Source organism: Mirounga leonina, unplaced genomic scaffold (genome assembly GCF_011800145.1).
Source record: "Mirounga leonina isolate KUSES-001 unplaced genomic scaffold, KU_Mleo_1.0 Mir_101609, whole genome shotgun sequence".
In the NCBI taxonomy this organism is placed as follows: domain Eukaryota; kingdom Metazoa; phylum Chordata; class Mammalia; order Carnivora; family Phocidae; genus Mirounga; species Mirounga leonina.
The window spans coordinates 14,839,328-14,853,581 of NW_023270164.1; the positions used below are offsets into that span (position 1 = coordinate 14,839,328).

A 14,254-nucleotide genomic window follows, 5' to 3' on the forward strand; every position below is an offset into this window, starting at 1 on the left:
GTCGTGGTGGATGATCCTTTTAATGTATTGTTGGATCCTATTAGCTAGGATTTTGTTGAGGATTTTGGAATCCATATTCATCAGGGATATTGGTCTGAAATTCTCCTTTTTGATGGGGTCTTTGCCTGCTTTGGGGATTAAGGTAATGCTGGCCTCATAGAATGAGTTTGGAAGTTTTCCTTCTGTTCCTATTTTTTGAAACAGCTTCAGTAGAATAGGTATTATTTCTTCTTTGAATGTTTGGTAGAATTCCCCAGGGAATCCATCAGGCCCTGGACTCTTGTTTTTGGGGAGGTTTTTGATCACTGCTTCAATCTCCTTACTGGCTATTGGCCTATTCAGGTTGTCAATTTCTTCCTGTTTCAGTCTTGGCAGCTTATAGGTTTCCAGGAAGGCCTCCATTTCATCCAGATTGCTCAGTTTATTGGCCTATGGTTGTGGATAATAATTTCTAATAATTGTTTCTATTTCCTTGGTGTTAGTAGTGATCTCTCCCCTTTCACTCATAATTTTATTAATTTGGGTCCTTTCTCTTTTCTTTTGGATAAGTCTGGCCAGTGGTTTATCAATCTTATTAATTCTTTCAAAGAACCAACCTCTAGTTTCGTTGATCTGATCTACTGCGTTTCTGGTTTCTAATTCATTGATTTCTGCTCTAATTTTAATTATTTCTCTTCTAATGCGTGGCTTAGGCGTCGTTTGTTGCTTTTTCTCTAGTTCTTTAAGGTGTAGAGTTAGTTGGTGAATTTGGGATTTTTCTATTTTTTTGATTGAGGCTTGGATGGCTATGTATTTCCCCCTTAGAACCACCTTTGCAGTATCCCATAGGTTTTGGACCGATGTGTTTTCATTCGCATTGATTTCCATGAATTGTTTAAGTTCTTCTTTGATTTCTTGGTTGACCCAAACATTCTTGAGCAGAGTGGTCTTTAGCTTCCAAGTGTTTGAATTTCTGCCAAATTTTTTCTTGTGATTGAGTTCCAGTTTTAGAGCAATGTGGTCTGAGAATATGCAGGGAATAATCTCAGTCTTTTGGTATCAGTTGAGACCTGATTTGTGACCCAGTATATGGTCTATTCTGGAGAAAGTTCCAGGTGCGCTTGAGAAGAATGAGTATTCTGTTGTTTTAGGGTGGAATGTTCTGTAAATATCTATGAGGTCCATGTGGTCCAATGTATCATTCAAAGCTCTTGTTTCCTTGTGATTTTCTGCTTAGATGATCTGTCCATTGCTGAGAGTGGAGTATTGAGGTCTCCTACAATTAACGTATTGTTACCAATATGACTCTTTATTTTGGTTAACACTTGGCTTATATAGATGGCTGCTCCCATGTTGGGGGCATAGATACTTACAATTGTTAGATCTTGTTGGATAGACCCTTTAAGAATGATATAGTGTCCTTCTGTGTCTCTTATTACAGACTTTAGTTTAAAATCTAATTCGTCTGATATAATAATTGCTACCCCAGCTTTCTTTTGAGGTCCGTTGGCATGGAAGATGGATCTCCATCCCTTCAGTTTCAGTCTCGATGTATCTTTAGGTTCAAAATCAGTCTCTTGTAGACAGCATATGGATGGGTCCTGTCTTTTTATCCAATCTGCAACCCTGTGCTGTTTTATGGGAGTGTTTAGGCCATTCGCGTTGAGAGTGATTATTGAAAGATATGAATTAATTGTCATCATGTTGCCTGTGAAGATGTTGTTTTTATAGATTGTCCCTGTCAATTTCTATTGTAGATCACTCTTGGGGTCTTTCTTGTTTTATAGAACCCCCCTTAATATTTCTTGCAGGGCCGGCTTAGTGGTCACATATTCTTTCAGTTTCTGCCGGTCGTGGAAGCTCTGCATCTCTCCATCCATTCTAAATGAAAGCCTTGCCGGATAAAGTATTCTTGGGTGCATGTTCTTCTCATTTAGTACCCTGAATATATCTTGCCAGGCCTTTCTGGCTTGCCAGGTCTCTGTGGATAGGCCTGACGTTATTCTGATGTTCCTCCCTCTGTACGTAAGGATTCTCTTCCCCCTAACTGCCCTTAAGATGGTTTCCTTGGTTCTAAGATTTGCAAGTTTTACTATTACATGCCGGGGTGTTGGCCTGTTTTCCTTGATCTTAGGAGGGGTCCTCTCTGCCTCTAGGACTCGAATGTTTGTTTCATTCCCCAGATTAGGGAAATTCTCAGCTACGATTTGCTCAAATACATCTTCTAGCCCTCTCTCTCTCTCCACTCCCTCTGGAATTCCAATTATGCTTACATTGGAACGCTTCATGGTGTCACATTTCTCTGATTCTATTTTCATGGATTCTGAGTTGTTTTTCCCTGGCTTCCTCCTTTCCCTTTTTATCTATTATATTGTCTTCCAGGTCACTTATTCTCTCTTCTGCTTCAGTTACCCTAGCTGTTAGATTATCTAGATTGGATTGGATCTCATTGATAGCATTTTTAAGTTCTGCCAATTCACATTTTATTTCTGTCCTTAGAGACTCTATGTTGCCATTAATTGATTTCTCCATTCTAGCCATTGTCTTCACAATAGCTAGCCTGAATTCCATCTCCAACATCTTGGTTATATCTGCATCCATTTGTAAATCTGCAGCATAAGTCATAATCTCTGAGTCTTTTCTATTTTGGAGGCTCCTCCTCCTAGTCATTCTGTTGATGGGTGTTTGAGGGAATGTATAGAGTCCAAATTATTGACCAGAACCCAAGCAAGATGCACCTGTTTTCTTGGGACCTTAGGGATGCTGGCCTCTTGTTTTCCCAGCCTGTCTTCTGTAGGAGGGGCCTGCTGCACTGTTACTCAAGCAACCCTGTTCTGGCAGAATTGCCCTGCCCCTTGTGGCAGGGGATGGGCTCAGTGGGAATCAGTTTTAGGGGCTTTCGTTCTCTGGCGGTTTTCCCTGGCAGCTTTCCGTGTCTCTTCCACGAGTCAGAGCAGAAGAGACTGTTTCCAACCTTCTGCCTCAGAGCAGAGAGATCGCAGTCTGTTCTTCAGTGAACTCTCCAGGCCACACTGTCTCTGTTTCTGTCTGTGCTGCTATAAACTGCAGTGTCCTGGGTTGTGCGCCCCTCCACAGCGCTCCCAGTCCTGCCTCCAGGTCGGAGCCCGTCTCTGCCCTTTGTGCTTCTAAAACCCCCAGCTGCTCCCAGTTCGCCTGTGCGCGATCCTGCTACTCCGGGTTTCCACCCTGGGGCTGCAGTTCACAGGCATGACCCCGCCAACCCGGGTTTCCACACTGGGTGCTGCCCTAGAGTCCTTTCCCCACCGCTACCAGTCTGCGAGTCTGTGCCTCGTCCGCAGCGGGTGATGCTGTCACTCACTGGTGGTGTAGGATCCCCACGGCCAGGCACCCTCCCACTGCCATTTATCCTCCAATATCTGCCCACAGAATCACAGCTCCCCACTTCCTACCTCAAAACCAACCGCCTGCGATATTCTGTTTGTAGAGATCCAGATCTTCTTACATCTCGGGCTGGTTTTGTGGGTGCTCAGAGTGCTCTGGTACATATCCAGCTCAATTCTGGGGACCAGTTGAAATAGGGTCCCCTACTCTTCCACCAACTTCCCCCCCTCAGCAGCAACTCTCTTAACAGAAAAGCGACCACTTTCTGGAAGGTAGGACGTGAAGGTAGGAAGTGAATCCGAGGCGATATTCAGGAAGATAGATGGCGAGGGAGGGGGCCTCCATCAGCTGCTACCGGCAGGTGACAGAGCAGGAGAGCACAAAATCGAACTTGTAGAGTCGGCTGCGCTGAGGGATATTGCTCCAGTGGCTAAGCAGGGGATGGAACCCTCACCAGGACAGTGTGGTCTCAGGACCCTCAGGGTCACAGAAAGACCAGGGGTGCCTGAGTGTGGCACAGCTCCCAGGTATTGGAGTGGGGAAGCTGGCTGCAGAGACAGAGCTGAGGAGTGGGCTCTCAGCTCAGGGTTGCCATAAACCATGATCTGAGGCACAGTTGGGCCACTGCTCTTCCAGCAGGGACCAAACAAGTGGCAGATTGTGGGAGACTCCCCTTCCTCCCTCGGGAGGAGTGACGCGGGAGCACACAGCAGGGATCTGCTGGGTTTGGAGACTCCACATGGGGTCCTGCGCCAGAGATAGAAATGCTTGGTCACAGGCCAGGTGAGCACACAGTGCAGTCGGAGACCAGGGAGATGGGAGTGATTGACTGCTTTTCTTTGGGGACCCACTGAGGAGTGGGGATCCAAGTTGTCAGCTCTTCCAGGCAGAGATTGGGAGGTCGCCGTTTTCACTCTCATCCTCCAAAGCTTGCAGGGAACAAAAGCTCCCAAGAGCAAACCTGAGCAGATTACTTAGCCCGGCCCCTGGCAAGGGCAGGACAATTCCGCCTCTGGCAAAGACATTTGAGAACCACTGTGACAGGTCCATACCCCAGAAGATCAGCAAGAACAGCCTGCCAAGATGAAGTTTACTGATCAATGAGAATGGCAGAACTCCAGCGCTAGGGGAATATGGCACATAGAATTCATGGCTTTTTTCCCATGACTCTTTAGTCTTTCAAAGTTAATTTTTTTAATTTTCTTTTTTTTTTTTGGAATTTTTCTTTTTCCCTTTTTCAGCCAACATCTTATTGTCCTTTTTTAAAAAATCTTTTTTATTTTTCATTTTTAGGGTCATATTTTATCCCTTCATTGTAGTTAACCTTAGTTTTGGTATATATATATATAAGTTGTTCTCTCTTTAAAATTTTGGGATACAGTTTCTTCTAACAGACTAAAACATACCCTAAATCTCTAGTGTATGACTTTGTTCTAGTCTCCTGCCTGATCACATTCTCTCCCTTTTTTTAAATCCTCTTCTTTCTTTTTTCAACCAACTTATCAATTCCTTTTATAAAATCTTTTATAATTTTCATCTTTACAGTCATATTCCATCCCTTCATCGTATTTACCCTTCTTTTTGTACATATATAAGTTTTCCTTTCTTTAAAATTTTGGGAGGCAGTTTCTTCTAACAGACAAAAATACGCCCAAAATCTAGTGTGTGGCACTGATCTATTCACCAATCTGATCATATTTGATCATATTTTTTTCTTTATCTTTTATTTCTTTTTTCTTTCTTTCCCTTTCTTTCCCCCCATTTCAGGTCTCTTCTGATTTGTTTAGTGTATATTTTTCTGGGGTCATTGTTACCCTATTAGCATTTTGTTCTCTCATTCATCTATTCTCTTCTGGACAAAATGACAAGATGGAAAAAATCACCTCAAAAAAAAAGAACAAGAGGCAGTACCAACTGCCAGGGACCTAATCAATACAGACATTAGTAAGATGTTGGAACTACAATTCAGAATGACAATTATAAAGATACTAACTGGGCTTGAAAAAAGCATGGAAGATATTAAAGAAACCCTTTCTGGAGAAATAAAAGAACTAAAATCGAACCAAGTCGAAATCAGAAAGGCTATTAATGAGGTGCAATAAAAAATGGAGGCTCTAACTGCTAGGATAAATGAGGCAGAAGAAAGAATTAGTGATATAGAAGACCAAATGATGGAGAATAAAGAAGCTGAGAAAAGAGAGATAAACAACTACTGGATCACGAGGGCAGAATTCGAGAGATAAGCGATACCATAAGATGAAACAATATTAGAATAATTGGGATCCCAGAAGAAGAAGAAGAGAGAAAGGGGCAGAAGGTATATTGGAGGAAATTATAGCAGAGAACTTCCTTAATTTGGGGCAGGAAACTGGCATCAAAATCCAGGAGGCACAGAAAACCCCCCTCAAAATCAATAAAAATAGGTCAACCCCCCGACATCTAATAGTAAAACTTACGAGTCTCAGAGACAAAGAAAAAATCCTGAAAGCAGCTCGGGACAAGAGGTCTGTAACCTACAATGGTAGAAACATTAGATTGGCAACAGACCTATCCACCAAGACCTGGCAGGCCAGAAAGGACTGGCATGATAGATTCAGAGCATGAAATGAGAAAAATATGCAGCCAAGAATACTATATCCAGCTAGGCTGTCATTGAAAATAGAAGGAGAGAGAAAACACTTCCAGGACAAACAAAAACTAAAAGAATTTGCAAACATGAAACCAACCCTACAAGAAATATTGAAAGGGGTCCTCTAAGCAAAAAGAGAGCCTAAAAGTAACATAGAACAGAAAGGAACACAGACAATATACAGTAACAGTCACCTTACAGGCAATACAGTGGTACTAAATTCATATCTTTCAATAGTTACCCTGAATGTAAATGGGCTAAATGCCCCAATCAAAAGACACAGGGTATCAGATTGGATAAAAAAAACAAGACCCATCGATATGCTGTCTGCAAGAGACTCATTTTAGAACCAAGGACACCCCCAGATTGAAAGTGAGGGGGTGGAAAACCATCTACCATGCTAATGGACACCAAAAGAAAGCTGGGGTGGCAATCCTTAGATCAGACAAATTAGATTTTAAACCAAAGACTATAATGAGAGATGAGGAAGGACATTACATCATACTTAAAGGGTCTATCCAACAAGAAGATGTAACAGTTGTAAATATCTATGCCCCTAACATGGGAGCAGCCAATTATATAAGCCAATTAATAACAAAGCAAAGAAACACACTGACAACAATACAATAATAGTGGGGCACTTTAATACCCCCCTCACTGAAATGGACAGATCATCTAAGCAAAAGATTAACAAGGAAATAAACACTTTAAATGACACACTGGACCAAATGGACTTCACAGATCTATTCAGAACATTCCATCCCAAAGCAACAGAATACACATTCTTCTCTAGTGCCCATGGAACATTCTCCAGAATAGATCACATCCTAGGTCACAAATCAGGTCTCAACCAGTACCAAAAGATTGGGATCATTCCCTGCATATTTTTGGGCCACAATGCTTTGAAACTAGAACTCAATCACAAGAGGAAAGTTGGAAAGAACTCGAATACATGGAGGCTAAAGAGCATCCTACTAAAGAATGAATGGGTCAACCAGGAAATTAAAGAAGAATTTTTAAAAATCATGAAAACAAATGAAAATGAAAACACAACTGTTCAAAATCTTTGAGATGCAGCAAAGGCAGTCCTAAGAGGAAAGTATATAGCAATACAAGCCTTTCTCAAGAAATAAGAAAGGTCTCAAATACACAACCTAACCCTATACCTAAAGGAGCAGGAGAAAGAACAGCAAATAAAGCCTAAACCCAGCAGGAGAAGAAAAATAGTAAAGATCAAGCAGAAATCAATGAAATAGAAACCAAAAGAACAGACCTATCCACCATGGAAGCAAGGGCAACCATAAGATACCTAGGAATAAATCTAACCAAAGAGGCAAAGAATCTGTACTCAGAAAACTATAAAATACTCATGAAATAAATTGAGGAAGACACAAAGAAATGGAAAAACGTTCCATGTTCATGGATTGGAAGAACAAATATTGTGAAGGTGTCAATGCTACCTAGAGCAATCTACACCTTTAATGCAATCCTTATCAAAATACCATCCACTTTTTTCAAAGAAATGGAACAAATAATCCTAAAATTTGTATGGAACCAGAAAAGATCCTGAATAGCCAGAGGAATGTTGAAAAAGAAAAGAAGAGGTGGTGGCATCACAATTCTGGACTTCCAGCTCTATTACAAAGCTGTAATCATCAAGACAGTATGGTACTGGCACAAAAACAGACACATAGATCAATGGAACAGAATAGAGAGCCCAGAAATGGACCCTCAAGTCTATGGTCAACTTATCTTGGACAAAGTAAGAAAGAATGTCCAATGGAACAAAGACAGTCTCTTCAACAAATGGTGTTGGGAAAATTGGACAGCCATATGCAGAAGAATGAAACTGGGCCATTTCCTTACACCACACACAAAAATAGACTCAAAATGGATGAAAGACCTAAATGTGAGACAGGAGTCCATCAAAATCCTAAAGGAGAACACAGGCAGCAAACTCTTCGACCTGAGCTGCAGCAACTTCTTCCTAGACACATCGCCAAAGGCAAGGGAAGCAAGGGCAAAAATGAACTATTAGGACTTCATCAAGATAAAAAGCTTTTCCACAGCAAAGGATACAGTCAACAAAACCAAAAGACAGCTGACAGAATGGGAGAAGATATTTGCAAATGACATATCAGATAAAGGGCTAGTATCCAAAATCTATAAAGAACTTATCAAACTCAACACCCAAAGAACAAAGAATCCAATCAAGAAATGGGCAGAAGACATGAACAGACATTTTTCCAAAGAAGACATCCAAATGGCCAACAGACACATGAAAAAGTGCTCAACATCGCTTGGCATCAGGGAAATCCAAATCAAAACCTCAATGAGATACCACCTCACACCAGTCAGAATGGCTAAAATTAACAGGTCAGGAAATGACAGATATTGGCGAGGATGCGGAGAAAGGGGAACCCTCCTACACTGTTGGTGGGAATGCAAGCTGGTGCAGCCACTCTGGAAAACAGTATGGAGGTTCCTCAAAAAGTTGAAAATAGAGCTACCCTATGACCCAGCAATTGCACTACTGGCTATTTACCCCAAAGATACAAATGTAGGGATCCGAAGGGGTACATGTACCCCAATGTTTATAACAGCAATGTCCACAATAGCCAAAGTATAGATAGAGCCAAGATGTGCATGAACAGATGAATGGATAAAGAAAATGTGTATATATACAATGGAATATTATGCAGCCATCAAAAAATGAATTCTTATCATTTGCCACAACATGGATGGAACTAGAGGGTATTATGCTAAGCAAAATAAGTCAAACAGAGAAAGATATGTATCATATGATCTCACTGATATGAGGAATTCTTAATCTTAGGAAACAAACTGAGTGTTGCTGGAGTGGTGGGGGGTGGGAGGGATGGGGTGGCTGGGTGACAGACATTGGGGAGGGTATGTGCTCTGGTGAGCACTGTGAATTGTGTAAGACTGATGAATCACAGATGTGTACCTCTGAAACAAATAATACATTATATGTTAAAAAAGAAAAAGAAAAAGAAGATAGTAGGAAGGGAAAAATGAAGGGGGGAAATCAGAGGGGGAGACAAACCATGAAAGACTATGGACTCAGAAACAAACTGAGGATTCTGGAGGGGAGGGGTGTGGGGGGATGTGTTAGCCTGGTGATGGATATTAAAGAGGGCACATATTGAATGGAGCACTGGGTGTTATATGCAAGCAATGAATCATGGAACACTACATCAAAAACTAATGATGTGATGTATGGTGATTAACATAACATACTAAAATAAAATTAGAAAAAAAAAATGATACCAACAGTCTTTTTCAGAGAACTAGAACAAAAAAATCCTAAAATTTATATGGTACCACAAAAGACTCTGAATAGCCAAAGCAATCTTGGAAAAGCAAACCTGGAGGTATCACAATTCCAGATTCCAAGTTACATTACAAAGCTGTAATGATCAAAACAGTATGGTACTGGCACAAAAACAGACACATAGATCAATGGAGCAGAATAGAAATCACGGAAATGAGTCTGCTATTATATGGTCAATTAAGCATTGACAAAGCAGGAAAGAATATCCAATGGGAAAAAGACAGTGTCTTCAACAAATGGTGTTGGGAAAACTGAGTAGCAATATGCAAAAGAATGAAACTGGACCACATTCTAATACCATACACAAAAATAAACTCGAAATAGATTAAAGACCTAAATGTGAGACCTGAAACCATAGGAATCCTAGAAGAGAGCACAAGCAGTAATTTCTATGACATGACATTGTTTGTGGCAACATCCTTCTAGATATGTCACTTGAAGCAAGAGAAATAAAAGCAAAAATAAACTATTGGGACTACATCAAAATTAAAAGTTTCTTCACAGCAAAGGAATCAACCAACAAAACTAAAAGAGATCCTACTGAATGGCTGAAGATATTTGCAAGTGTCACATCCAATAAAGGGTTAGTATCCAAAATATATAAAGAACTTAAAGAACTCAACACCCAATAACCCAAATTGAATAATCCAATTAAAATCCAAATAATCCAATTAAAAATAGAAGACAGGAACAGACATTTCTCCAACGACATCCAGATTGCCAACAGACACATGAATAGATGCTCGACATCACTGATCATCAGGGAAATGAAAATCAAAACCACAAAGAGATATCACATCACACCTGTCAGAATGGCTAAAATCAAGAGCTCAAGAAACAAGTGTTAGTGAGGATGTGGAGAAAAATGAACCTCTTGCATGGTTGGTGGGAATACAAACTGGTGCACCCACTCTGGAGGACAGTACGGGAGTTCCTCAAAAAGTTAAAAATAAAACTATCTTATAATCCAGTAACTGCACTATTGGGTATTTCCCTACTAATACAAAAATACTAACTCAAAGGGATATATGTGCCACTATCTTTATTCCAGAATCATTTATAATAGCCAAACTATAGAAGCAGCCTAAATGTCCATCAAGAGATGAATGGATAAAGAAGATGTAGTATATAGGGGCACCTGGGTGGATCAGTTGGTTAAGCGACTGCCTTTGGCTCAGGTCATAATCCCAGTGTCCTGGGATTGAGCCAATAGTTGGGCTCCCTGCTTGGGAGGGAGTCTGCTTTTCCCTCTCCCCCTGCCTCTCCCCTACTCATGCTCACTCTCTCTCAAATAAATAAAATCTTTTAAAGAAGAAAATGTGATATATATATATATAATCAAATATTACTCAGTCACAAAAAAGAATGAAGTCTTGCCATTTGCAACAATGTGGATGGAGCTAGAGAGTATTATGCTAAGTGAAATAAATCAGTCAGAGAAAGACAAATACCATTCACTCATATGTGGAATTTAAGAAACAAAGCAAACAAACAAAGGAAAAAAGAGACAAACCGAAAAACAGACTATTAGCCATAGAGAACAAACATGGTTACCAGAGGGGAAGTGTGTGGGGGGATGGGTTAAATAGGTGATTAGGATTAAGGAGTGTACTTGTCTTCATGAACACTGAGTAATGTAGGGAACTGTTGGATCACTATATTTTACATTTGAAACTAATATAGTACTGTGTGTTAACTACATTGGAATTAAAAAAAAAAATCTCATTTCCCATCTCCACAAAAACAAACAACAACAAAAACCTAACTCCTCGAACAAGTGGCTTCACTGGAGAATTGTACCAAACATTTAAAGAAGAATTAAGGGGAGGAGTTAAGATGGCCGAGGAGTAGGGGTACCCTAAGTTTGTCTCATTCCTTGAATATAGCTGGATAGTCATTCTGAATACCCAAGAAATCAATAGAAGTTCTGAGAAAACAAATACTGCAAGTCTACAAGTAGAAAAGTGACCACCTTTTGGAAGATAGGAGGTGCAGACACCTGAATCCAATGTAATATAGCTGTAGATACAGCAGAGAGGAAGGACCCTGCTTAAGGAAGCTACTGCAAAGTATTATAAGCAGTAGAGCACAAAATTGGAACTTTTTTAGAAGTCTGCTATGGCGGAGGACATTCCTGGCTTAAAGGTGCTCAGGTGGCGAAGCAGGGCAGAATTCCAGGTGTGACACCAAGGTCGGAGGATCGCCTGGGTTGCAAGAAGAATGGGTGGCACCTAAGTGCTACACTGTTCCAGGCATAGGAGTGTGGAAGCTGTCTGAGAATAGTGAGTCTAAGTGCCAGCTTTCTGCTCTGTATCCCCATAAACTGCGAACCACTCTGTGGTCCTGCAACTGTTTTCCTGGGATGGGTCCAGCAAAAGGCAGAAGTATGGCAACACCCTCCCCAGGTGGAACAGTGAGGGTCTGCACCACAGGAGTCCCTAAAAGTTCGAGTTTTGGAACTCAGTCACATGCCTGAGATGAAAAAGCTTGGACACAGGCAGGGTGAACACAGGGTTCTGACAGAAACCAGGAATACAAGAGTGATTTATTGCTCTTCTGTGAGGGCTCACTGAAGAGTAGGAGGCTCAAATATTCAGCTCTGGGGTTTGAGAGCAGGACACCGCCATATTAATGCTGCCCATCAGTGCTGAAAGCCTTCAGGGAACAAAACAGCGCCACCTAGTGGAGACTAGAGCCACTTACACCAAGCCTTGCCTCGCTGCCCATTGGAGTCGCATTTCCACTAGGGCAAGTCCACCTGATAATCAGTGCAACAGGGTCCTCCCCCAGAAGACCAGCACAAACAACTTGCTCGAAGCAAGTTTACTGATCATAGAGGGCTGCAAAGCTTCAGCTCTAGGGGAGAATAGTATCTAACCTCCTTTGTACTTTTTATTCTCTATTTTTTTATTAGTTTTTCATTTATTTTCTTATTTTTTCAATTCTTTTTTATTCTTTTTTAATTTTTATTTTTATATATACTTTATATATTTTTTATTCTTTTATTTCTTTCATTTTATTTTATTTTTAAACATATATATATTTTTTCTTTCTTTCTTATTTTGGGATCTACTTTCTTGTAACAAGCAGACCAAAACACACCCAGGACCTAGGGTTTTTTTTATTGTTTTTTGTTGTTGGTAGTATTGTTGTTTTTTTTCTTTCTTCTTTTCTTTTCTGGGCAAAATGACGAGATGGAGAAATGCACTCCAAAAGAAAGAACATAAGGTAGTACTGACAACCAGGGATTTAATCAGTACAGATATAAGTAAGATGTCTGAACTAGAATTTTAAAAAATGATTATAAGGATACTAGCTGAGCTTGAAAAAAGCATAGAAGACACTAGAGAATCCCTTACTGTAGAGATAAAAGAATTAAAATCTAGTCAGGTTGAAGTTAAAAATGCTATAACTGAGATGCAGTCCCAAGTGGAGAACATAAAAATAAGAATGGATGAAGTAGAAGAGGGAATCAGTCATATGGGGAAAATGAAGCTGAAAAGAATAGGGAAAGAAAACTATTAGATCACGAAGGTAGACTTTGGGAACTCAGTGATTCCATAAAGTGAAATAAGATCTGTATCATAGGAGTCCAAGTCTTGGACTTTCTTTTGGGGTGAATTCTTCCATCTTGTGTTTTTGGAGGAGAAAAAAGCAAAATAAAATAAAATAAATATTTAAAACATTTAAAAAATAAAGTAAGCTAGGTATGTTTTGGTCTGCTTATTTTTTTTTTCAAAAGATTTTATTTATTTATTTGACAGAGAGAGAGAGAGAGAACACAAGGAGGGGGAGTAGGAGAGGGAGAAGCAGCCTTCCCAGGGAGCAGGGAGCCCAATGCAGGGCTTGATCCCAGGATCCTGGGATCAGGACCTGAGCCAAAGGCAGATGCCCAACCGACTGAGCCACCCAGGCACCCCTTTGGTCTGCTTATTAAGAGAAGCTTGATAGACAAAAGAAAGAAAAAGAAGACAAAAATTTTAAATAAAAAAAATAGGAAATTTTAAAAAGACCGTTCTTTCTGTATCAAAAAAAAAAAAAAAACAAAAACAAAAAACAAAAAAACCCAAAACCACACCATAAGAAACTCTTAACTACAGGAAACAAACTGAAGATTGCCAGAAGGGACATGAGTGGGAGGATGGGGTAACTGGGTGATGGGAATTAAGGGAATTAAGGAGGACACTTGATGTAATGAGCACTGGGTGTTATATGCAACTGATGAATCACTAAATTCTACCTCTGAAACTAATAATACACTATATGTTAATTAAATTAATTTTAAATTGAAAAAATTAAAAAAAAACACACAGCAAAAACCATAGGAAGCTAGATCCTGTTTTCCCTAGAGCTGAGGCTTTGCAGCACTCTATGATTAGTAGACTTGCTATAGGCGAGAGGATTGTGCTGGTCTTCTGGGGAGGGGCCGCTGCTCTGATTCTCAGGTGGATTTGCCCTAGTGGAGATGTGCCTGCAGGGGCCAGGGGGGTGGGGCTTGGTGTAGCAGCTCAGTTCTCCACTTGGTGGTGCTGTTTAGATCACTGAGGTTGATCAGTGCTGGTGGGAGAGGGGTGAAAATGGCTTCCGCCGGCTTTCTCATCTCTTGAGAGAGAAATTCACACCCACCTTTCTTCAGGAAACCTTCACAGACCTGTGGACAATCACTCCTCCTGTGACCTCGGCTTCTGTCAGATCCCTGTCTTCACCGTGTCCTTGACCAAGCTGTGCAGCACTCCCGTGTTTTATCTCTGGTACCCCTTTGTTTCAAAACTCCACAATTCAGAGACCCCACAGCACAGACCTGGGCTGATCCTCTGGAAGAGGGTCTCCCTGTGCTGTGGCCAGTGCAGGTTTGACCCAGAAAACATTCATGTAACTGTAGCAGGTTTTTTTTAGTTTATGGTAAATCACAACACACGGCTGGCGCC

The 14,254-nt window shown here is 40.7% G+C and overlaps 1 pseudogene; it reads left to right on the plus strand.

Annotated features, from left to right (window-relative positions):
• Nucleotides 1-12,512: 12,512 nt before the first annotated feature.
• The window catches only part of LOC118008802, a 101,844-nt pseudogene continuing 100,102 nt past the window's right edge, over nt 12,513-14,254 (plus strand).